This window comes from Dipodomys merriami, unplaced genomic scaffold (genome assembly GCF_024711535.1).
Source record: "Dipodomys merriami isolate MVZ:Mamm:240054 unplaced genomic scaffold, mDipMer1.0.p SCAF_17, whole genome shotgun sequence".
NCBI lineage: Eukaryota > Metazoa > Chordata > Mammalia > Rodentia > Heteromyidae > Dipodomys > Dipodomys merriami.
In genome coordinates, this window is record NW_027203048.1 from 32949510 (window position 1) to 32972757 (window position 23248).

General features: G+C 37.2%; 1 pseudogene; it reads right to left on the reverse strand.

Annotated features, from left to right (window-relative positions):
- Window positions 1-6676: 6676 nt before the first annotated feature.
- LOC138829049 (G2/mitotic-specific cyclin-B1-like) lies at window positions 6677-8682 on the reverse strand (annotated as a pseudogene).
- Between the last annotated feature and the right edge of the window lie 14566 nt (window positions 8683-23248).

A 23248-nucleotide genomic window follows, 5' to 3' on the forward strand; every position in this document is an offset into this window, starting at 1 on the left:
TAAAATGGCAAAGAAACACATGAGGAAATGTTCATCATTCCTGGTGGTGAAGGAAATGCAAATAAAGACAACCCTGAGATACCACCTTACCCCAGTCAGAATGTCCCACATCCACAAATCAGCCAACGACAAATGCTGGAGGGGATGTGGAGAAAGAGGAACCCTATTACACTGCTGGTGGGAATGTACACTTATACAACCACTTTGGAAAGCAGTCTGGAGGGTCCTCAGAAAGCTAAAGATTGACCTCCTTTATGACCCAGTCATACCACTTCTAGGCATCTATCCTGAACAACAGGAACCAATATACAAGGACAAGTGTACCTCCATGTTTATTGCAGCACTGTTCACAATAGCTAGGATATGGAAACAACCCAGATGCCACATGGAATATTATGCAACCATTAGAAATGACAAAATAATGGCATTTGCAGGGAACTGGATGGAGCTAGAAGGAATCATGTTGAGCAAGGTAAGCCAAGAGCAAAGAGACAAACGGTACATGGTCTCCCTGATAAGTGGATGCTAAATCCAAAATGTTAGGTGATAAGACAAAACTAACAGGACTTAAGAAACAGAGAACTCCCACTCATCTGGTCGAACCACTACTAAGTATCCCCATGCTGCTGATCACATGTATTGTGTATATGTGTACACCGTTATATGTTATAGACTGTGATAGACAATTTGCTCCAGGAAAGTAAGAATGAGCTATGACTTTAAATCAGCATCATTATTCCACAATACTGTGAAATTTGGGAAATTATGTAATCATTTAATCACAATTAAAAAAAAAGAACCTCGGGGAAGGTAGGGAGGGAAGGGATGGTAGGGGGAAAACAATGGAGGGGGTAACAATGCTCAGTAAGAAGTGTACTCATTACCTTACTCATGTAACTGTAAGCCTCTGTATAGTATCTTTACAATAAAAAATTAAATATATATATATATTCATATGAGATCCACACTTAAAATTTGTGGAACTCTGATGAAATGCACAAATGGATGGAACTGAAATGTCATGCCAAATATTTGAAAGCTGTAAACCAAGCTTATATATGGTTAAACAAAAAATGGTCTTTTTCTGCTTGAGTAACTCTCCCTTCATAATTTTTTGTGAAAATCATGTATAAAACTAGACTTTTGTGTGGCTCAAACAAAAGTGAGGAATAATTGAATTGAATCCATGTGTGTACAGCTGGGCACTGTTTTGATGAATTGGCAGTGTTTAGACATAACATAAAATAAAGACATATAATTCACATTATATCACAAAGTATTTGTATTTCATCAACCACAAATTGTTTCTGTAGACTATTATCACCTTATTTTATTTCAACTGACAAAAATGATCAGAAGACAAACTATGAAATATCATTGAATTCAAAGCTTTCAAATTTAGACTATTTTCATCATAAATATATTTTTGAAATTAATGTGACTTATGTTACAACTTGTTTCTCAACTACCTAGGAATACTGAAAATTTGTCCTAATTATGTGTCTTTACAGAATTGAATACCTATCTTGAGGTTTTTTTAAGGTGAAAAGCAACATTTTCATCACTTTGAAGTATGTGTTTTTTAAGATTTCAGATTTTTTCTTAGCATAAACATTATTTAATACAATGAATATAAATAAAATCAATATTTTCTTATTCATAAATGCTACAGTGAGAAAGAACTTATTTTTAAGAACCTCCCCTCCTCTCTAGGCAGAGAAGTTATCTAATTGCTCATTGAAATTACTAAGTTCAGATATTTTAATTAAAATACCAAATAGTAGTTACACAGGGGTATGTTTTAAGCTTACAGCTTTTCATTACTTGATATTACACTTAGAATTTTTTCCAATGCCTATTAAAGCATTATCTTATTAAAAGTAGTATAGAATACAATTTTTACTACTGAAGAGCTATTATATTTGGGATCTATGATAGGATTTCATAGTACTAAGTATAGTTTTATAGGATTATAGTTAACCCACCCCTCAAAACAGAATTCAATAAAACTGAAATTCTATATTTACTCTCTCTACTTTTTCTTAGTTTACTTTAGTCAGACTTGGTAATTAAAAGAGACATATACTAGTGGAAAACAGCTTTTCAGGGGGATATGTTTTTATTATCTTAACTTTTGATCAATACTCTAGATTCTTAAGTTTTTTATTTTCTTATCAGAACAACATCCTGCTCTCAAAGTCATCATTATGGAGTGACATAAACATTCTGTAGGACTATATAGTTGATATATTGTAGGCTGATGATTGAAACCCCAACCATATCCAGAGTGTGATTGCTTAGCATACACACCCAAGTTTTATTGAGCTTCTTACAACCAAGCTTTATACTTTTTTTTGGTCGGTTGTAGGGCTTGAACTCTGGGCCTGGGTGCTGTCCTTGAGCTCTTCAGCTCTAGGCTAGCACGGTACCACTTGAGCCACTTCTACAACCAAGCTTTAAATGCATGATAAATAGATTAAGAGCCAGTCATAGGCATTATAAAAGTACCAGTGCAATCATAACCGGGTAGGTGCCTATTTCCTTTTTTGTTACTTAAGGAAGAGACAAATGATCACTATTTTCCCTACCTTCAAAACTTTCCCAGCTTTTCTTTCCATAAACACATAAATATTCTATAGTTGTCACAAAGGGCTTCAATCAAGGTTTAATCGGTATCTGAAATTTAATAGGTCATCTGTGCTGCATAGCCTTGGGTATGTGCTGCATACCATGCCTGACTTCAAGCTTCATTTTTCAGCGCAATGAACATCACACCATAGCTTCTCAAATTCTTTGTAATTTTCATCATTGGCAACTGCATTTCTGTTCACAGAGGCACAGGATTGTCTTCATTTCTTCCAATTCTCTGTCCTAAAAAAATCTACCTTCTTTTATAATGAACATACATGTTAATTTGCTCACTTATAGAAATCACTTAAGAACATGTAAATAAGTTTACTTCCCACAGTGCTGTTGAAAAAGGCTAAGAACCAACTACCTTTGTGATAGTTAAGTCAAATTTCCTTTCATGTTCTTTAAACCCTTTTGGCAATCTTTGTTTCCTTTGGATTTTCATCTTTCAAATTTTGAACCACATTCTCTAATGCACATGGTATTAACTCCACAAGAAAGAGCTAATGCATGTAAAGCAGCTGAAATCCAAACACAATTTTAACATTTTAATATATACTGCAAAGCAAACATATGGTACTAGAAAGCAACAGGATTGCATCTCAGTAGATAGAATTCAGGCTAAATATGTCCTTGATGTGTATTATTTTTCAATTTAAATTGCAGAATTTATAAAGAACTTCTATCATATGAATATTAAAAATATTCCTTTATTCCATAGCCAACTACATAGCATGAACTGTGGAGTATAAAAAGTACAAATTAAAGAAATATATGCCCAGAGCTTGCCCGTATCAATAGATGGATCTCAGCATTAGGCATAAACTTTAAATAGCTTTTTAAGACAGACATTGAGTCAAGAGGTTCAAGGATTGCTGTTGCCATCCCAGTCCAAACAAAGTTGGTGTAGGTCACCATCACCTCTACTCTCTGAACTTCCTATTTTTATTTTCACATTGGTAAGACCAACCATTTATTTAACTTGGTTTGACATAGCTTGTACAGATGGGAGTATAAATTAAAACAACGAATTAGATAGAATAGTCGTTGTTAGTTACAGTCACGAAGATTTAAGACAGACTACTTTTAGATTTAACAAAGAAGCAGAGAAAAGCACTTGTGTACACTGCTGACAACACTAAGAAAGTCATTTACTCGATCTGAACACATGCACTTTGGGAGATCTATCGCATCAAGAAAATAATGCTATAAAGAGATCTTGAATATCACCCTGCACCCAGAATCAACTCCAAATGGATCGAAGACCTCGAAGTAAAAGCAGACACCCTGAAAACATTCCAGGAAAGAATAGGAGAAACTCCAGGACTCCTTGGCACAGGCCAAAATTTTCTTAATAAAGACCCAGAAACAAAACAAATCAAAGAAAGGTTGGACAAATGGGATTGCATGAAGTTGCAGGGCTTCTGCATGGCAAAGGACATAGCTAGCAAGATCAATAGCAAGCCCATGGATTAGGAGAAGATCTTCACTACCCATATAATGGACAAGGGTTTCATATCTAAAATATACTTAGAGCTCAAAAAAATAAATCCCCCAACAACAAATCCTCAAGGAAACAACTGCCCAATCAATTTGTGGGCTAAAGAAATTTCTCTGAAGGGGAAATAAGAATGGCCAATAAACACATGAAGAAATGCTCAAATTCTCTAGGCATAAAAGAAATGCAAATCAAAACAACATTGGGATTCCACCTCACCCCAGTTAGAATGGCTAAAATCAAGAACTCTAAAAACAACAGATGCTGGAGGGATGTGGCCAGAAGGGAACCTTACTGCATTGTTGGTGGGAGTGTAAACTTGTTCAACCACTTTGGAAAGCAGTATGGAGGTTCCTCAAAAGACTCTACATAGAGCTCCCTTATGACCCAGCAATCCCACTTTTGGGTATTTACCCAAATTATCACAGACAACGTCACACCAAATCTACCAGCACAACCATGTTTATTACAACCTTATTTACCATAGCTAAGATATGGAACCAACCCAGATGCCCCTCAGTAGATGAATGGAGCAAGAAAATGTGATACACACACACACACACACACACACACACACACACACACACACACACACACACACGCTCACGCACACACACACACACGCACACACACAATGGAATTCTATGCCTCCATCACCCCATTTTTTAGGAAATGGAAAAACTTGGAAAAATTATACTAAGTAAAGTAATCAGGCCCAAAGAAACATAGGTCCCATGGTTTCCCTTATTTGCAATAACTAGTATATGTCTAGGACAAGAAGAAAAAGGCAAAAGCTATGTACATATGACCATGTAAGATGATGTTAAGTGAAATGAACCCCAAGATAGGGACACAAATGTTTCTTTCTTTCTTGCTGTTGTTTTTAATGTATGTATAATGCACTATGTGATTGGTTTTGTTTCTTTGGTATGTTCTTCCCCCACGGTATAACCCATTTTCACTGTATTTGAATCCAGTGCCCTGCAGCTTGTATATACATTTTTCTAATTTAAGGAGGGGAAGGGAAATAACAAATGCTGAAATAAGGATGCAGGTTGATCTATTGTAACAATGAGATGTACAAGACACTATGTTGAAAATGAACTTTACAAATCTGGCTGGGTTGGGGGATGGCGGGAGGAGTTGGGGAGGTGGAGAGAGAGGGGACAGTAGGGGGAAAAGGAGAAGGTAAAAATGCTCAATAGGAAATGTATTCATTACCTTACTCATGTAACTGTAACCCCTCTGTACAGTATTTTTACAATTAAAAACTTATTTTTTAAAACAGAAATATTGAACGAGCATTGTATGGGCAATGAACAAATGTAGTCTGTAGGGCTATAGCTATTTACATTACATATAGCATATCCATAGTTTGTGACATATAAATAATCACAGAAAGGCCTACTCGCTAGAAGGAATATTACTGTGTACTAAATGGACCCATCAAAAACTCTTCACAGCAACTCAAATGAGTAGATGTTTAGAGAGGATAGAGGAACCAGATGCACCCCGGTCTGTCAATACCCTTTACGCAGATAAGGTTCAGAAAGGTTGGGCAAACTAACTTTTTTGTTTTGAACATCCTGTTTTATTTTCCTAACCAATAAACCAAAACAAATACATGAAATGAAAACTAGATTTTTAAAATGAGAAAGTGAAAAAAAAGATAATTTGATAGTTCAAGAAAGTGGTTAAAAAAAAAAAAGAAGCAGAGCAGCAAGAAACAACACAAGGGACTAGGGATGAGGTGGAAAAATAACTTAGCTCACATATACAGAACTATTAGTTTTATGTATATTTACCATATCAAAAGGAAAATCCAGGTACATTAAAAGCAGTCAAGTATAAATAGGCTAGAAACAATAGCAAGAAATAAAAACAATTTGAGTCCTTATCTTGGGGTTCCCCCACAGTATAACCGCTGTTTTCACTGTATTTGATATTGGTATAATTTATGGAGGGGAAGGGCAAAAACAAATTGTTTAAATAGGGATACAGGTGGACCCATTACAACAATGAGATGTACAAGACGTTATGTCGAAAAATGAACTTTACAACTTTGGTGCAAGGGGGGGGGGGCGGGGGAGGGTATGGGGGTAGGGGGGTAGATGGGAGGGCAGAGATGGTAAGGGGAAACAAAGGAGGCAACAATGCTTGTTAAGAAATGTTCTCAAAATGTACTCAATTACCTTGCTCATGTAATTATAACCCCTCTGTATGGTATTTTCACAATAAAAATCTTAATAAAAGAAACCCAGTCAAGTATATAAACACATAAGTGACAATTATATACATCAGTTGGAGTCCCTGGTAACCCGAAAGCAGCTTAAAAACAAAGAAGATTTAAAAAAAAAACGCTTTTAGTATGACTTACAGGTTACCCCCAGAATAGGAAGTAACCACATTTAGATGAGTTAAGCTATTAAAAGCAAAATGGCCACAGCCTTCATTAGAGACCATGTAAATGTATAGTATATACAAGTGGCATATAGTGCCAATTTTATTTGCAGCTATTATTATAGTACTCCAACTCAAGTGTACAAGTTATACGTTTGTCACAGCCTTGGCGAAGTCTTAAACTAGTGCAGAATTCAGCTGTGGTAGAATGCAGATGTTAGCATACCTAGATGTAGCATACTTTTCTTGATAGGCATGTGCTTTGTAGGCCCCAAATTCACCATGACTATAATCTTAGCCAGGTATTCCATAACAGGAAGAAGAGATTCCTCAGTGGAAGACAGGTAATGCTGTAGAGTTGGTGTCCATTCACCATTATCAAGAATTTTCAGTGCTAAGCAAAAGGCTCCTGCTGCAATTTGAGAAGGAGGAATGTGCACCATTTCATAGTCCAACATAGTCACTTCCATCCGGTATTTGGCCAGCATATGCTGTTCAACATCAACCTCTCCAGTTTTTGATGCTCTACAGAGGAAGTGCAGGGGTAGAGGGCAACCCAGACCAAAGTTCAAAGCTCTTAGAATCTTTATTTCCATCTGTCTGATTTGGTATTGTTAGTCATAAAAGCAAAGTCACCAATTTCCAGAGGATACATTTCTTCATATGTGCTTGCAATAAACATGGCAGTGACACCAACCAACTGCAGCATTTTCTTGGGCACACGATTATTCTGCCTGACTTGGAAAAAATTGTATTAAGTGAAGTAAGCCAGGCCCAAAGAAACATAGGTCCCATGGTTCCCCTTATTTGCAATATCTAGTATATGTCTGAGTCAAGCAGAAAAGGTCAGATAAGGTGATATTAGGGAAATGAACCCTAAGATATGTATTCAAATGGTTTTTTCTTTCATGCTATTGTTTCTAACACAATGATAAGATTATTTCTTTGTTGCTTTGTATGTCCCTCCCCCACAGTATAACCCCTGCTTGCACTGTATTTGATGTCGGTATAATTTGTGGAGGGGAAGGGGAAAAACAAATCGTTTAAATAGGGATACAGGTGGACCCATTGCAACAATGAGATGTGCAAGTCGTTATGTCGAAAAACGAACTTTACAACTTTGGTGGGGCGGGGAGGAGCGGGGAGGATTGGGTGGGGGGGAGGGGGAGGATGGGAAGGGATGGGAAGGGGAGGCTACAAAGGAGGAGGCTACAATGCTTGATAAGAAATGTACTCATTATCTTTCCCATGTAATTGTAACCCCTCTGTACAGTATTTTCACAATAAAATAGAAAAAAAGAAGTTCACAACTAGGGCAAAGAACAGAAAATAAGAAATTGGCATTTTTAGTGAGTGTCACCAGCAACATGAGCTCTTTCCTACAAGCTATATGTAAAGTTTTACCTTGCTAATAAAATATTATCATCTCTCTGCTCCAAAAAGAAACAATTATTCTGCCGAATCTACCAATAACAGAAGAGTGATGTACATGGTCTCTTGCAGCAACCGGAATTTCATTTGAACCTGCACTAGTTAGTCAATTAGAATGGCTCTTGTGTTTGCAGTGACTTCCGGACCTAGCAGGTATTTTGGTTTGACAGGCTTGCTCTTCCTTAAGTGGTTTCAGATAAGCATAAATATCTTTCACATATTCACTACAAAGATTTGGATCAGCTCCATCTTCTGCATCCACATCATTCACTGCAAGTATTACATCAGAGAAAGCCTGACTCAAATATTCTCCTGCCGGGGGCACATCCAGATGTTTCCATTGGGCTTGGAGAGGGAGTATCCACCAAAACAGGTTCAGGTGAAAGTGTTTCTTCCTTCAAAGGCTCAGGTTCAGGTTCAGGTTCAAGCTCAGGCTTGGCTCAGTCACAGACTCTTGCTCTACCTCTCGCACACTTTGCCAGCGGTTTTAGTAGCTTTTTAGCAACTTTTCCAGTAGCTAAAGCTTGTTCTTCCCTTTTCAGAGGTACTCTGGCCTGTAGCTGTTCACTGTTTTGATTAACACTATCGCCAAGCGCAGTTCTTGATCTCAGCCCGTGTTTAGAAGCTGCTGCAATGGGTGGACACACACTTTGGGCCTGCCGTGGTCACCTGACCTTGTTTTCAACATTAATTTTCATGTTCCTGGTGACACGGAGTGCCATGGTTCCTCCTCACCAGGGAGCTGCTCCGAGGGCAGAGGTAGAGCCCGAAGCCTCACAGACCAACAGCCGTTCCTCCCTATTTTTCTTTTTTAACAATCTCTTCTCATAATAGCCGGTGTATCACTTAAATACACAAATCACCTACTTAAATACCCTGCATAAGATACTGAGATTATTCTCTGCTTTTAGGAGATACTTATTTTGGCTCAGGATTTTGGAAGTCTTACTCCATGGATGGATTGTCCCTATTATTTTTGGTTCTGTAGTGATGCAGCATGTTGTGGTTTGGTACACATGGTGCAGCAAAGTTGTTCACCTCTGGCTGGGAGGAGAAAAACAAAGAGGAAGTTCCCAGCATTCCCTTTGAGGACATGTCTCCAATGACTGAAAGACTTCTTTCTTAGTAGGCTCTACCTCTTGAAGTTTCCACCACCCTCAACAATTCCAATCTAGGAGCTAAGACTACCACATGGGAGTATTTCAGATTCTGACTACAGCTTTGTCCCACACTTGAGCAGGAATTCAATGAATTATCTATCCCCTTCACTTCTGTAGAGAGAAAGAGTCCAGATTATTGCCATGGTTAGAACTTCACTGTAGTAAGAACAATGGTTAATCCTTGCCTGGTAAAGTTTAAAAAAAAACAAAGAGAAGCAAAAAAAAAAAAAAAACCCCAAAACAACAAAACCAAAAAAATACGCTACATTCTACTTCCTTTACAGGGAATTCAAAACTCTTGCTACATTTTCTATTTTCCTGAAATAATATGCACTCATTACTGAAGATTACTAAGTGCTTACCTATCCAAAAAGTTTACTTGAATACAAATAAGAGAAAATATTTCAAATGAGAAAAAGAAAAATCTTTGAAAATGTTCTGATTATCATAATATGACACATTTTTACAGATTGATATCCAGAGCTACGTGAAATAACTTTAAACAACATAAAATCAGGATGTGTATAAGTAGATTTCCAACATATCAGAAGTCATTTTAGAAAGTTCCGCTGTGTGTGTGTGTGTGTGTGTGTGTGTGTGTGTGTGTGTGTGTGTGTATACTACTGCTAGTGCTTGATATCAGGGCCTGGGCCCTGTCCCTGAGCCTTTCCGCTTGTGCTCCTCTTGAGTCCATGGTTGACTTGGAACTGTAATCCTTAGATCTCGAACTATTGAGTAGCTAGGATTACAGGCATGAACCACTAACGTCTTGTTACAAACTGTATTTTTAAACTACAATTTTAAACTTCATTGAAATCAAATCCATGCACCAAACTTGGAATCTCCTTTTGTTTAAATATAAGAGGGAGAAAATTAAAAGATGAAATTAGTAACAGATTATGAGTGTAACAGATTATGATCTGTACATTATGGTAAATTTATATATCATCTTTGCTATTGAGCAAATTTTTAATTTTTAAGATCTTTGTAAAATGATCTAAGAGTCTTCATGTTTATTTGTACTTGAAAGGCTGTAAAAAGTCATTTATTAAATGTAGGCATGATGTAGATTTTCTTTGCAGAGGTGATAAAAATAGGAAAAAAACCATAATCTGACATGTCTTTATTGCATGCAGAGGCAATCCTGGGGTTTGTGAATCTAGTACCAGAAACAGATGTGCTGTCACCCAGCACCAAACTACTTAATAAAGTTAGACATTTAAACAATCAGGAATTTTCACCATATTCAATAAAACTTCTCATTTAAAGGAGTTCTTCTCATCTAATGTGCAATTTTTCTTCCAGTTGAAACAGTTCAGATTTGTTTGCTTTCAAATGAGCAAAAAAGTAAAAAGATTGTCTGAAAAAAAATTCCGCTAACATAAACGACTGGAAAGTTTAATAAGTATCGTTACTCTCACTTTTTCCCTGAAGAGATTCATCACAATTATTGCTAGAATTTGCCCTAGATTTTTAGTCAGCTGTTGCAAGAGAAAAATAATACTGCCAAAGGAGTTAATTAAAACTTGTGCTAATAAAGTTCAAAAGAGTGAAACAAAAAAATAGCCAATAGTTTTTAATATGTGCCACTGGCCTTCATCATTTACTGTAAGCATATGTAGCCCTAGCTGACGTCATCTCTAAGGAGACCCATTAACATATCAATCATCATGTTTCACAGTGTGTCAATCCAATAGCCCTAAGGACATGTCAAACCCTAAAAATGCCTCTTTTGATAAGGCAATTGTAGGTATATGGCATATTTCTAAGATCTTATCATCTATCTTTTCTTTATCCTTACCTATACTTATGAGGTATTATGAAAGATGTTCAGTAGAGATAGTTCTGTTGGGATGATGAGAAAGAGAAGAATGAAGATGATTCCAGGGAAGTGGGTTGAGCAATTCTAGCACAACTTGAGTTTCATGAATTCTAGTACTGTAAAAGGAATAGTAAGTTCATTGCTCCATCGAGGAAAATCTCTAAATACAAAGGAATTGGAAGTAGTTCAGAGTAAATCATCAATTCAGTTATACTGGTTGTGAATGAAGATTATCACTAATAAAAACAATATGCTACAAACAGGAAATATATTTTTTGGGGTCCAGTTGTGGGGCCTGATCTCTGGGCCTGGGCGCTGTCCCTCAGCTCTTCAGCTCAAGGCTAGTGCTCTACCTCTTGAGCCACAACACCACTTCTGGCTTTTTTCTTTTTGCTTATGTGGTGCTGAGGAATCAAACCCAGGGCCTCAGGCATGCAAGGCAAGCGCTCTACCACTGAGCCACCTTCCCAGCCCCAAACAGGAAATATATTATTCTTATTTTTCTTATAATCATTAGCTGATTCTTATGGTTTCACATTTCAGTCAAAGCCGCTCTCTGAAGACTAGAGGAATCATGGTCTTATTGTACCATGGCAGCTGAAATATTAATTTTCTAGGCATCATATGTGCTGTTGTCCTGTGAATGGAAAATTTATGCAGAAAGAAAATAAGAAAATGGTCTTAAGCATGGTTATTTAAAAAAGTGACCTAGATCAGTGTGGAAAAAAGAAATAACTATAATTGGCTTGATCTAGCACTATTTTACATGTACCATAAATATCTAAGTGGTTAATATTAACATAGCAGCCACAGTTTCTGTCATAAAGCTGATAGCTAGTTTTATATGTAACCAGTATTGACAGGTTATCTAAATATAAACGTATTATCAAATCTAAATTACAAACAGTTCAACCTTTTAACCGATTAATCTCTATTTCTCCTAATTTTATAACATTATTTTTCCTCTTCCACCTAATTTCCTTCTGTTTTCTATCAAAACTTCTCTTGGGAAGTTTATTAGGCACTTGGTTTGCATCCAAGTATTTCTTATCCTAGAAACATTCATGAAATATTCTTCTTCTTACACTAAAAGATAAAGTGTGATCAATCACAATTTATTTCCAGGTGTTTGTATTTCTTTTAGTGTAACTGAAACTACATATCATGCTTTTAGTAGATATTTGAACTCGGAAAAAGAAATTATAGTTTGTCCATATGAAATTAATATCTGCCTCAGGGATGAATTGGTGATATTTTCTTCACAATGATGCTGCTCTAGCAACAAAGTATATCTCTCCAAACACTGGCTACACAGAATAAATATATCACCACTCTGTACAATGCTCATTGGAAAAACCCAATTAGAGACCTTAACTCATAAACTTAAATGGAAAATATAATCACGGAACTGGTCTCCTGTTTCTTTGGGACAGTTAAACTCCCAAACATTGAAGGTTTTATTGAACACATATGGTAATAGCAAGGAATGCTGAGAAAACTTCTCAGGCCACTATAACTTTTAGACTATCTGGAAGTGGTTCTAACCTTATTATCTCTGAAACTGCTAAAGTCAACATTCTTAAACTCAGTCTTTAAAATGTAAAGAAAACTTCAAGTATATACACTTGTTTTTAGTAATTACTGTCACAGGTTATAACTGTTTCATTTAAATGTGTTGAGCAGTTTTTTTGAGAAAATAATTAGATATCTTACCTTCTCAGACATCATGTAAAGAAGACTTTTACAAAGAAAGTGGCAGATTTGTTTAGTTCTGCATATCTGGAATAAAATCAACATAATCATGGTCTGTTGGATGTGTTATTGAGTTATCTTGACAAATATTTTACTAATGATTGATGTATATATTGCTGTATGTATGTTCATCAAGGCAGAAAGGAACTAGCCTAGTGTTCCTTCCCCTTTCCTTTCTTTTCCCTTCCTCCCCCTTTTCTCCTTTCTTTCCCCCTTTCCTTTCCCTATTCTTTTCCCCTTTCCTCTCCCTTTTTCTTTCCTTTCTCTTTCCTTCCTTTTCCTTCCCTCCTTCCCTTCCCTTTCTTTTTTCCTTCTCTTTCTTCCAAATAAAGAAAGAAGCTGGGCACTGGTAGCTCACACCTGTAATCCTAGCTACTCAGAAGGCTGAGATCTGAGGGTCACGGTTCAAAACCAGCCGGAGCAGAAAAGTCTGTGATACTCTTATCTTCAATAAACCACCAGAAAACCAGAAGTGGCATTGTGGCTCAAGTGGTAGAGCACTAGCAGAGAGCTGAAGAGCTCAGGGACAGCGTTCAGTCCCAGAGTTCAAGCCCCATGACTGACAGAAAAAGAATACATACTTGTTGAGCTTGAGTACAAAACTAAATAGTTATACTTGACTTCCTCAATCTCACAACCACATCTCTTCAAAATTAATATTGCTTACTTAATCATATAATGTAGAATGAATGATGTCAGACAATAAGTGTCATGTAAATTCAATTCATTGTATCTCATAAAACAAACTCAGTAGTGGCAAAATGACTTTCATACACTAAAACATGAGGATTACTAAAATTCAATTCTTTTAATAAAGGAATACATACAAACCAAAGTTGCCTACATTAAGGAAAGTGTAAGAAGTCATTGGCAAGCCAAGGAAGAAACTTAACCTCCTAACACAATGTTTTTGTGCTGATTAATTCCAGAATTAAAAAAATAGCAATTTATATTGTTTAAGCCAAAAACAATTCATATATTTCTGCTTCAAGAAATTTTGATAGTAAGTATCTGTCAGAGAATATGTGCTGTTCACTGAAACTATCAAATTTAATATTAAAATATTTAAATATTTATGCTATTCCACTTTTATATATTGGATATTAGTAGAATCTCTAATCATATCCTATCTTTACTCATTCCTAGAATTGTTAAATTGTGTCTTTTCTATTTCTATTAATTAGAATAATACCCTTGGGCCTTTTAATTGAAATATTTCAATTTTTAGTTTAATTTCATTACTATTAACTAAGTTTTTTAAAATATTATATATATTTATTTATTGTGAAAATACTGTACAGAGGGGTTACAATTACATGGGCAAGATAATGAGTTCATTTAACTTAGGTTTTTAAATGTAGATCTTGGAACCTTATTTCTTTTTATTGTCTCTCCATTGTTCTCCTTTTCTTCATTCTCTGTCTTCTTCCAGATGGAGTGATTCTTATGATTCCTTGTTGGTTTGCTGGTATACTAGTTAAAACTATTTTATTTCCTTGGTTGCTTTACTATTTGACCATTAGAGCCCCTTCATGTTGGCTCTTACATATTTTTGTTATTTCAAAATCATTTTATAAACTTGTCCTTACTTTCTAGCATGACATTGTGTTCAAATTTTATCATGTAATTTCTCTCTCCCAGCTATTGAACTGCCAATTTGTCTAAGGAGCTCTTATTTCCTTTGGTGGTGAATAGCACTTAAGTGACAACATGCTGTTGAGCAATGTGTTCAAATGTTCTTGACTGTTATTTCTACTATAGCCCTCAGAAGACAGAACAGAGAAATAGTAACAAACTATAGAAATGATCCCTGAAACTATACGACTTGTGGGGAGAGGGATGGGTGGGAAAAACAGGGAGAAAGTGAAGAGAGGGTTGGTGACACTATTGAAAAAGAAATGTACTCATTACCTGACATGTAAGTGTAACTCCTCTTTAAGTCACCTTTACAATAACAATTTATTTTTTTATTTTTTTATTTTTTTGGGTCCGGTCATGGGGCCTGAACTCTGGGCCTGGGCGCTGTCCCTCAGCCCTTCAGCTCAAGGCTAGTGCTCTACCACTTGATCCACAGCGCCACTTCCGGCTTTTTTCTTTTTGTGAGGAATCGAAACCAGGGCCATAGGCATGTAAGGCAAGTGCTCTACCACTGAGCCACCTTCCTAGCCCCCTTTACAATAACAATTTAAAACCAGAAAGATGAAAGTAATTAGGGGGCAGGGAGGAGAAATAGTAACATGCATAAGTAGACAGTATCTAATTGACTCCACCTGGTAAGATGAACAAGACCATGGAATTTGTTTTAAAACACAGACATAAGGTCACTTTGCCTCCCTCCAAATACAAAATATTCCTCTCTCTTGGCTAAAATACTGTTATTTTTCAAATTGCAGATTTATTCTCTGTCTTCTGTATAAATACAATTAATTTGATACCTAGTGACAGACAGATCTGACCCATTTCCTATAACATTCTATCTAAAATGATCACTCATGTTAGATGTTAATGGTTTACTTCCCTCAAAATGCCTGAATCCTATAATAGGAAATTCTTAACATTCTTGTATAGAGATACCTCATGATTGTCTTTGCCGTGTGTGCTCCCTGACTGCAAGATAGAATGCGCCCCTCTTGTCAATTGCACAAATGTTCTATTGGTCTATATCTGTCCAGCATTGTCTGTAAGAAGATTTAGTCTGTCTCCTTCTCTCCTTAAACATAACTTTCTCAGTCATGAGAAATGTGCCTCTCATGATCTACAATGCTTATTTGCTTAACTTAGAATACATACACAATAGTTTCAGAATTTGCTTGCTTGCACATTTGTAAAAAAAAAAATCTAACAGTTGGAATTCAAAATTTGTTAGGCAGGAGCTCTACTAACTTCAGCCACACAGCCAGCCCCAGGAATCAAAATTTACGTGTAGTATTTTGCTGTTTTTTTTTTTATTTTTAGAGTATATGGTCCAAAAATTGTTTTTTTCTGGTTTCTTAGGTTAATATTTTCCTTTTTCTAAAATTAAAAAAAAATTTTTTTTGTTGGTCATGGTGCTGTCTTTGCGCTCTTCAGCTCAAGGCGAGCGCTCTGTCACTTGAGCTACAGAATCACTCCCAGTTTTCTGGTGGTTTGTTGGAGATAAGAGTCTCCCGGACTTTTCTGCCAGGGCTGGATTTGAACTGTGATCCTCAGATCTCGGCCTCCTGAGTAGCTAGGCCACGGGGACTCTGCCTCCTTGCCATGGTTTCACTACTCACTTGTAAAACATTTAGGTTCTTCTGTTTCCATTTGTTTTCCTTGGTGAGTCTCTTATATCTATGCTAATTTTCATAATGCATTTTTGAATAGTGTATGAAATACTGATATGTAAGAATCAAAACTGAACCAGAAGATCCAACTAGAGAAGCACTTTTCCAGCTCCTCATTATACTAGATTATGGTCATCCTTTCTACCACTCCCTTTTATTTCCTAGGATGGTTGACCTTGAACATTAGTTTTTGGTTTATCTTTACTATTTCTTTTTCCTCAACTTGTTTTAAAGTGTGGCATTGTCTTACTTCTCTTACATGCAAGGTAGCCTGTACACATTTTTTGGCAGAATTGGAATCTGAACTCATGGCCTCAGACTTGGGCATACTCTGTATCACTTGAGCCGTGACCCTGGTCCTCTTTGCTTTACTTCTTATATAGGGTCTCATATTTTTGCCTTGGTTTACCTGGATTGCAATACTACTTCCCATGACTCCTCTGTAGCTAGATTATTGACATTAACCATGTAATAATACCCAGATTATTGGTTGAGATGGGGATGGGTTCATTCACTTTTTTCTGCTCTGATAGCCTCTAACAGCGAGTCTCTCCATCTCCCAAGAAAATCTTAGTAAGATTATGTTCATGTGCTGAATTGAGGAGGTCAGGTCTGGCCAGCACCATATTGGCCACATGGTGGATTATAGGTCTGGCATCTTATCTTCATGCTGGGGGAAGAAACTCTTCCCCTTCTCCCTCCATCATCTGCCTCCCAGGTGACAGGCGTGCCCGACCCCTAGAGGCAGGGGCAGGCACTTGGCTGCTAGGGGATGGGAATTTCCTGAGGATCTGCCCCCTGTGCTGACCTATTTAGGCTCAGACCAGCCTAGCCTCCAGGACTCCAAGCCACGTGTTTCTCTGTGATCATGTTCTGTGTCCTGTCTCCTGGCTCGTCTCCAGTCATCATGGCAACCCAATTCAGCTCTCCATTGGAGCTGAATTGGCTTGTTGGTATTGTTCTTGTATTTCTTTCCTCTTAAGCATGTTTCCTAGCTGTGTTATGTGTATTTGCATGCTGCAGGCCTTTGTAACAACTGGCGTCCTGCAGGCTGTTAACTGTACAATAAAGACTCCAATAATCTATATTTTAAAATGTGGCTTCTGGGATGATTTACCCACAACAGTGCCACCATGCCTGGAAGTGCATCTATTTTTTTTAATGTGATAAATCTTGGGATTGACATATAACTTCTGTAGATATCTTTCTCATTATTCCTACAGATATCACATGCTCCATTGTGTCATTTGACATAATTCCCTGTGTAGGATCACTTAGATAATTTCTAATAGTTTCCAATTCCAAACAATGTTATCAGGAAAAATGTTAAGTCATATTATGTATAACTAATTAATACATGATTTTTCAAAGACAGTGCCATATCACCATCTAATTAAATTGCATTTATTTTCTTCCCATCAGTAATATCTAAGAATACTGATTTCTTCAGAACCTTGCCAACCAAATATAGTTAGGTCTTTTAATTTTTACCAATTAAGGAAGGTGACAAATGGTTTATTGGTACAATTTTAATTTTTCTAATTATGTTGGAAGTTAAATGTCTCTTGATGCTTAAGGGCTATTTTCTTTGTGAGTTACCTGTTCATGTTTCTACTTTTGTATTATTTATATTCTAATTTTAATAACTCACTATACACTAGTGACAACTAGCATTCTACCACTTGAGCCACAGCTCCACTTCTGTTTTTATTTGGCCGTTCATTGGAAACAAGAGTCTCAGATTTTCTTGCCCAGGCTGGCTTTGAACTTCAATCCTCAGACCTCAGACTCCTGAGTAACTAGGATTACAGGTACAAGCCAGCAGCACCCAGCTTACAAATTTATTTTCATTGTCCCTGATTTTACAATTATCTGACTGCTGTTGGCCAAAAGCCAGGCTACTATGCTTGATAGTGTGACCATAAATAAATAAATAAATAGGGACCCAAATAAAAATACGTAGAGCAGACACAGTAACAAATATCTACTTTGGAGTTTCTGGCTAGGGATCTGCAGTTTTTTCCCCCTCCTCATCCTAAGATCTGTATTTATTTGCTTTCTACAAATGAAGATTTCTATGAGTAACCTCTCATTTGTGGCAAATGGTAGCACTGTATTTACACAGCTGTGCAAAGAGCTTCTTCAGTCCCTAGAGCAAAATATCAATGAGGCAACAAAACCAACTCAGATTTTATGTTGATGCTTTTATTACTTGAAGTGTTTAAAAAACAAATAGCCAGTGAAACCGGCATCTTTGGTTCATTCTCATTACCCATGAACTCTCAATTCTGAGACATTAGGGCCCATGTTCATGTCCCATGCACTATTATGATGTCAGAAACCACATCCTCAAGAGAAAAATGGCACAACATCAATGTGAAATCTGAAAGTTGAACGAGATTTCAAGACTTGTAATAGTGAATGCATTCTGGAATGGGAAATGCATATGTGACAGAGAACACCCTGACCTTTCCATATTTAGACTTGTTGCTATTTTTTTCCTCCCATCATGCTGAAATATCAAGGCTGTAAACAAACAACAATGAGGAATAAGCATGCTGTGAGGAAAGACAGACAAGATGCCTATTATAGTGCCATGTCGTTTACCGTACATTCTTTTAAATCTGATCAAAAGGAAATGAGGCTATAGTGCATGGATTTTAATGTGAAATCCTAACAATTAACTGATGCTTTCCTTTTGTCCACATGATTTTTCATTTTCTCATCAATTAAATGACAAGTCCAATATTCTTTATTTAATCAGCAGAATGTTTTTTTGAATGTTGAAAATAATTATTATACATCTCTCCATTTAGGCAACAACAACAGAGAAAAACCTCTTGTTTCCATGTCTTAGAGTTCATTTCATTTAGCAACATCTTACATGGTCATATGCACATAGCTATTGAGCTATTCTGTTCATTTGCTAGAATTATCCTAGACATGTACTTATTATTACAAATGAGGGAGACAATTGGATCTATGTTTCTTTGGGTCTTCACTGAACATGATTTTTTTCCAAGTCTTTCCATTTCCTTACTAATGGGATGGTGTGATTCTTTCTGATGGAGGCATAGAATTCCATTGTGTATATATCCCACATTTTCTTGATCCATTCATCTACTGAGGGGCATCGGGTTGGTTCTATGGTAAATAATGCTGTGATAAACATAGTAGTGTGGTAGCTTTAGTGTGGCCTTTTTTGTGGTCATTTGGATAAATGCCCAGAAGTGTGATGGTGCTGGCACACTTGGTTAAACACCTGTTGAAAACTAAAGCTAGATCCTTATCTATCACCCTGCACCAGAATCAATTCCAAATGGATCAAAGACCCCAAGGTCAAAGCAGACACCCTGAAAACATTACAGGAAGGAATATGAGAAACTCTAGGGCTCCTTGGCACAGGTTGAAATTTTCTTTTTTGATTATTTTTTATTGTGAAAATACTGAACAGAGGGGTTACAATTACATGGGAAAGATAATGAGTACATTTCTTATCAAGAATTGTTGCTTCCTCCTTTGTTTTCCCTTCCCATCCCTTCCCATCTTCACCGCCCCCCCCCAAAGTTGTAAAGTTCATTTTTCTACATAACGACTTGTACATCTCATTGTTGCAATGGGTCTACCTGTATCCCTATTTAAACAATTTGTTTTTGCCCTTCCCCTCCACAAATTATACCAACATCAAATACAGTGAGAGCAGGGTTATACCATGGGGGAGGGACATACAAAGCAACAAAGAAATCATCTTATAAATATGTAAGAAAAAATCTGAATACTTATGTTGGGGTTGAGTTCTAGGTATATTTTATTTTTTTTTGTTTGGGTTTTTTTAACTGTATTTTTTTGTCTTTTCTTTTTTGGTACTGGGGATCAAACCCAGGACGTTGCACTTGCTAGGCAAGGGCTTTGCCACTGAGCTACATCCCAGCCCTCTAGGTATATTTTAGATATAAGACCCTTGTCAGTTGTATGGCTAGTGAAGATCTTCTCCCAATCCGTGGGCTTTCTATTGATCTTGCTAGCTATGTCCTTTGCCAGGCAGAAGCTCTGCAATTTCATGCAATCCCATTTGTCCAACCTTTCTTTGATTTGTTGTGTTTCTGGGTCTCTTTTAAGAAAATTTCGGCCTGTGCCAAGGAGACCTTGGGTTTCTCTTATTCCATCCTGTAATGTTTTCAGAGTGTCTGCTTTGACTTGGAGGTCTTTGATCCATTTGGAGTTGACTCTGGTGCAGGGTGATATATAAGGATCTAGCTTTAGTTTTCAACAAGTGATTAACCAATTTTGCCAGCACCATTTACTGAAGAGGCTGTCTCTCTTCCATTCTGTTTTTTTTAGCTCCTTTATTGAAGATTAGGTGGCTATAGGTCTGTGGGTTCATTTTTGGGTTTTCAATTCTATTCCATTGGTCCTGAGGTCTTGAAAATTTTACCCAGAAACACAACATATCAAAGAAAGGTTGGACAAATAGGACTGCATGAAACTGCAGAGCTTCTGCATGACATAGCTAGCAATGATCAATAAAAAGTCCATGGATTGGGAAAAGATCTTCACTGGCCATACAATAGACAAGGGTCTCATATCTAAAATATTCTTAAAACTCAAAAAATTAAATCCCTCATAAAGAAATCCTCAAAGAAACAACCACCCCATTAATAAGTGGGCTAAAGGCTTAAAGAAAGACTTCTCTGAAGAGGAAATAAGAATTGCCAATAGACACATGAAGAAATGCTCAACTTCTCTGGCCATAAAAGAAATGCAAATCAACATTGAGATACCACCTCACCCCAATTAGAATGTCTATAATCAAGAAATCTAATAACAATATATGCTGGAGGGGATGTGGCCACACTATTGGTGGGAGTATAAACTTGTTCAACCACTCTGGAGAGCAATATGGAGGTTCCTCAAAAGACTAAACATAGAGATCCCCTAAATTGTCCATTTCTTTAGGCAAGTGATCCTCTCTGTACTATATTGTGTTTTTAAAAAGGAAAAAATTACATATGTAAATCAGTCATTCCAGTGGCTTTAGTACTAGGAAAACCTGAAAACTCTACATAGATATCAAAGAACAAAGTTTAAGATCTAGTACACATAACTCCCCAACAAAAATAGCTATTAATATGATGATTCATTAAAATGATCCAGCATGGGAAATATTCATAAGATTGATTTCAACATAAATCAGAAGACATAATTCTACCCTTATTCACATTATATTATGTTTATATGAACAGTGCCTATAAGGAATCATTGAAAACTTCAGATATTTTCTATATTTAAGTGGTGATATTTTAGACAGCTTTATTACTTTTGGGGGATAATTTTATGCAATTTATATAATAAATAAAAAAACCAAGAAGAAAAAACTTCAGGAAAGTATTATAAGCATGGACTGCAGCTGTATACTGCTGGCTCATGCTTGTAATCATAGCTACTTAGGAGGCTGAGATGCATATCTATTAGCAAAAGGTCAGAAGTAGAGCTGAATGCTCAGTGGTAGAGTGCCAGAGGGCCAACCTTGTACAAAAACGCTAAGGGACAGTGCCCAGGCTCTGAATTCAAGCCCCAGGATTAACCAGCACAAATGGGCACAGGTGTTACCCCCCCACACACATTCCACAGGGACAGACAATGTCCTTTTGTAAAGATACAGTCTTCCTTATATGCTAGCGCTGAAAATATGTGTCAAGTCTCTACATACACTGTGAATCCAGAAAGCTTCCCACTGCTCTCCAAAGCTATACATTCAATGATGGATGAAGTCGGCAATGTTGCAAAATTGAGCATGCCTTGGGCTAGCCTCCCCACAGCCACATAGGGCCAGGGAAAGGAAAAGATTAACAAAAAGTCAGGTTGGAACATTTTGGTTATACAATGTGTTCAATCCAGAGCACACCTGAGTGTCTGTTGCATATATATACATTTTAAAAATATGCCTCCACTGTCACTAGAGGTTAAGACAGGAACCATTTCTGAAGTGCTGAGAGGTAGATATTGAATGAGTTCGGTTGGCCAGATGTCTGGGTCTCATGTTTCTGCTGCCACAGCCCTCCAGCTCCTGCCCAGGCTACAAGCACAAACAGACCTTGGAAAATTGTATCTTTGGCAGCCGTCCCATGGGGTGAAATCCAATACACTGTCTAGAAAGGACCGGAAGCCAAAATTAACTCAGTGCCACGAACTTGTCATTGCTTTTCGTCAGCTCATTTGGAGAATTAGAACTTCCTACTGCACCAAAGATAAGCGTTTGTTCACAAAATATTTGTCAAGAGCCCACTGTGTTCAAGGCCTTATGTGGAGCATTGATTAGTCGATTTAGTTACAATTTAAGAGCATGAGTCAATAGCTGCTGACTATCACGTACACAGCCAAAGTACTTCTTGATATTCCAGCAGAGAGCTCTTCTGGAATGCCAAAGAAAAAGTGTTCTCATATGGCCATGTACTGCCCTGAGGTATGCCCAATCTGGGAAAGAAAGAACTAGTTCGGGGTTGCCGTTCACAAGACATGCTGAGGAACACAAGGGTCCCACGAGCAGGGTCCAGTAATGAATCCCAGATCCACCCTGTGAGTTTTACTTTTATTTCCATTTAATAGGAAGTTCACAATCAAACACGTAAGTGCAACAGAGCAAGTGAGTGTGAGTACAGGCATTTGCATGCACACACACATACATCTAGATGTAGTTTGTTTATTTCCTTCCTTCCTTCCTTCCTTCCTTCCTTCCTTCCTTCCTTCCTTCTTTCCTTCCTTCTTTCCTTCCTTCCTTCCTTCCTTCCCTCCTTCCCTCCTTCCTTCCTTCCTTCTTTCCTTCCTTCCTTCCTTCCTTCCTTCTTTCCTTCCTTCCTTTCTTCCTTTCTTCCTTCCTTCTTCCCTCCCTCCCTTTCTCTCTCTCTCTCTCTTTCTTTCCTTCTTTCTTTCTCTTCTTTCCTTTTGCAGTATTGTGATTTAAGCATGCTTGCTAGGCAAATGCTCTGCCACTGAAGTGCTAATCTCATCCATTTATGTTTTTATTTTCCAATAGTGTCTCTATGTTTGCCAGGGTTGATTAGAACTGAAGTCTTCCTTTCCTGCTTCTTGTGTAGCTGAAATGACAAACTTTACTTTTTGTTGGTTAAAATGGAGTCTTAGGAACTTTATGTCCAGACTAACCTCAAGTGACAAGCCTCCCAATCTACTTTGGGGGGGCAGAATTACAAGTGTGAGCAATCCAGACTTGGCAAGGATATAGATTATTTGC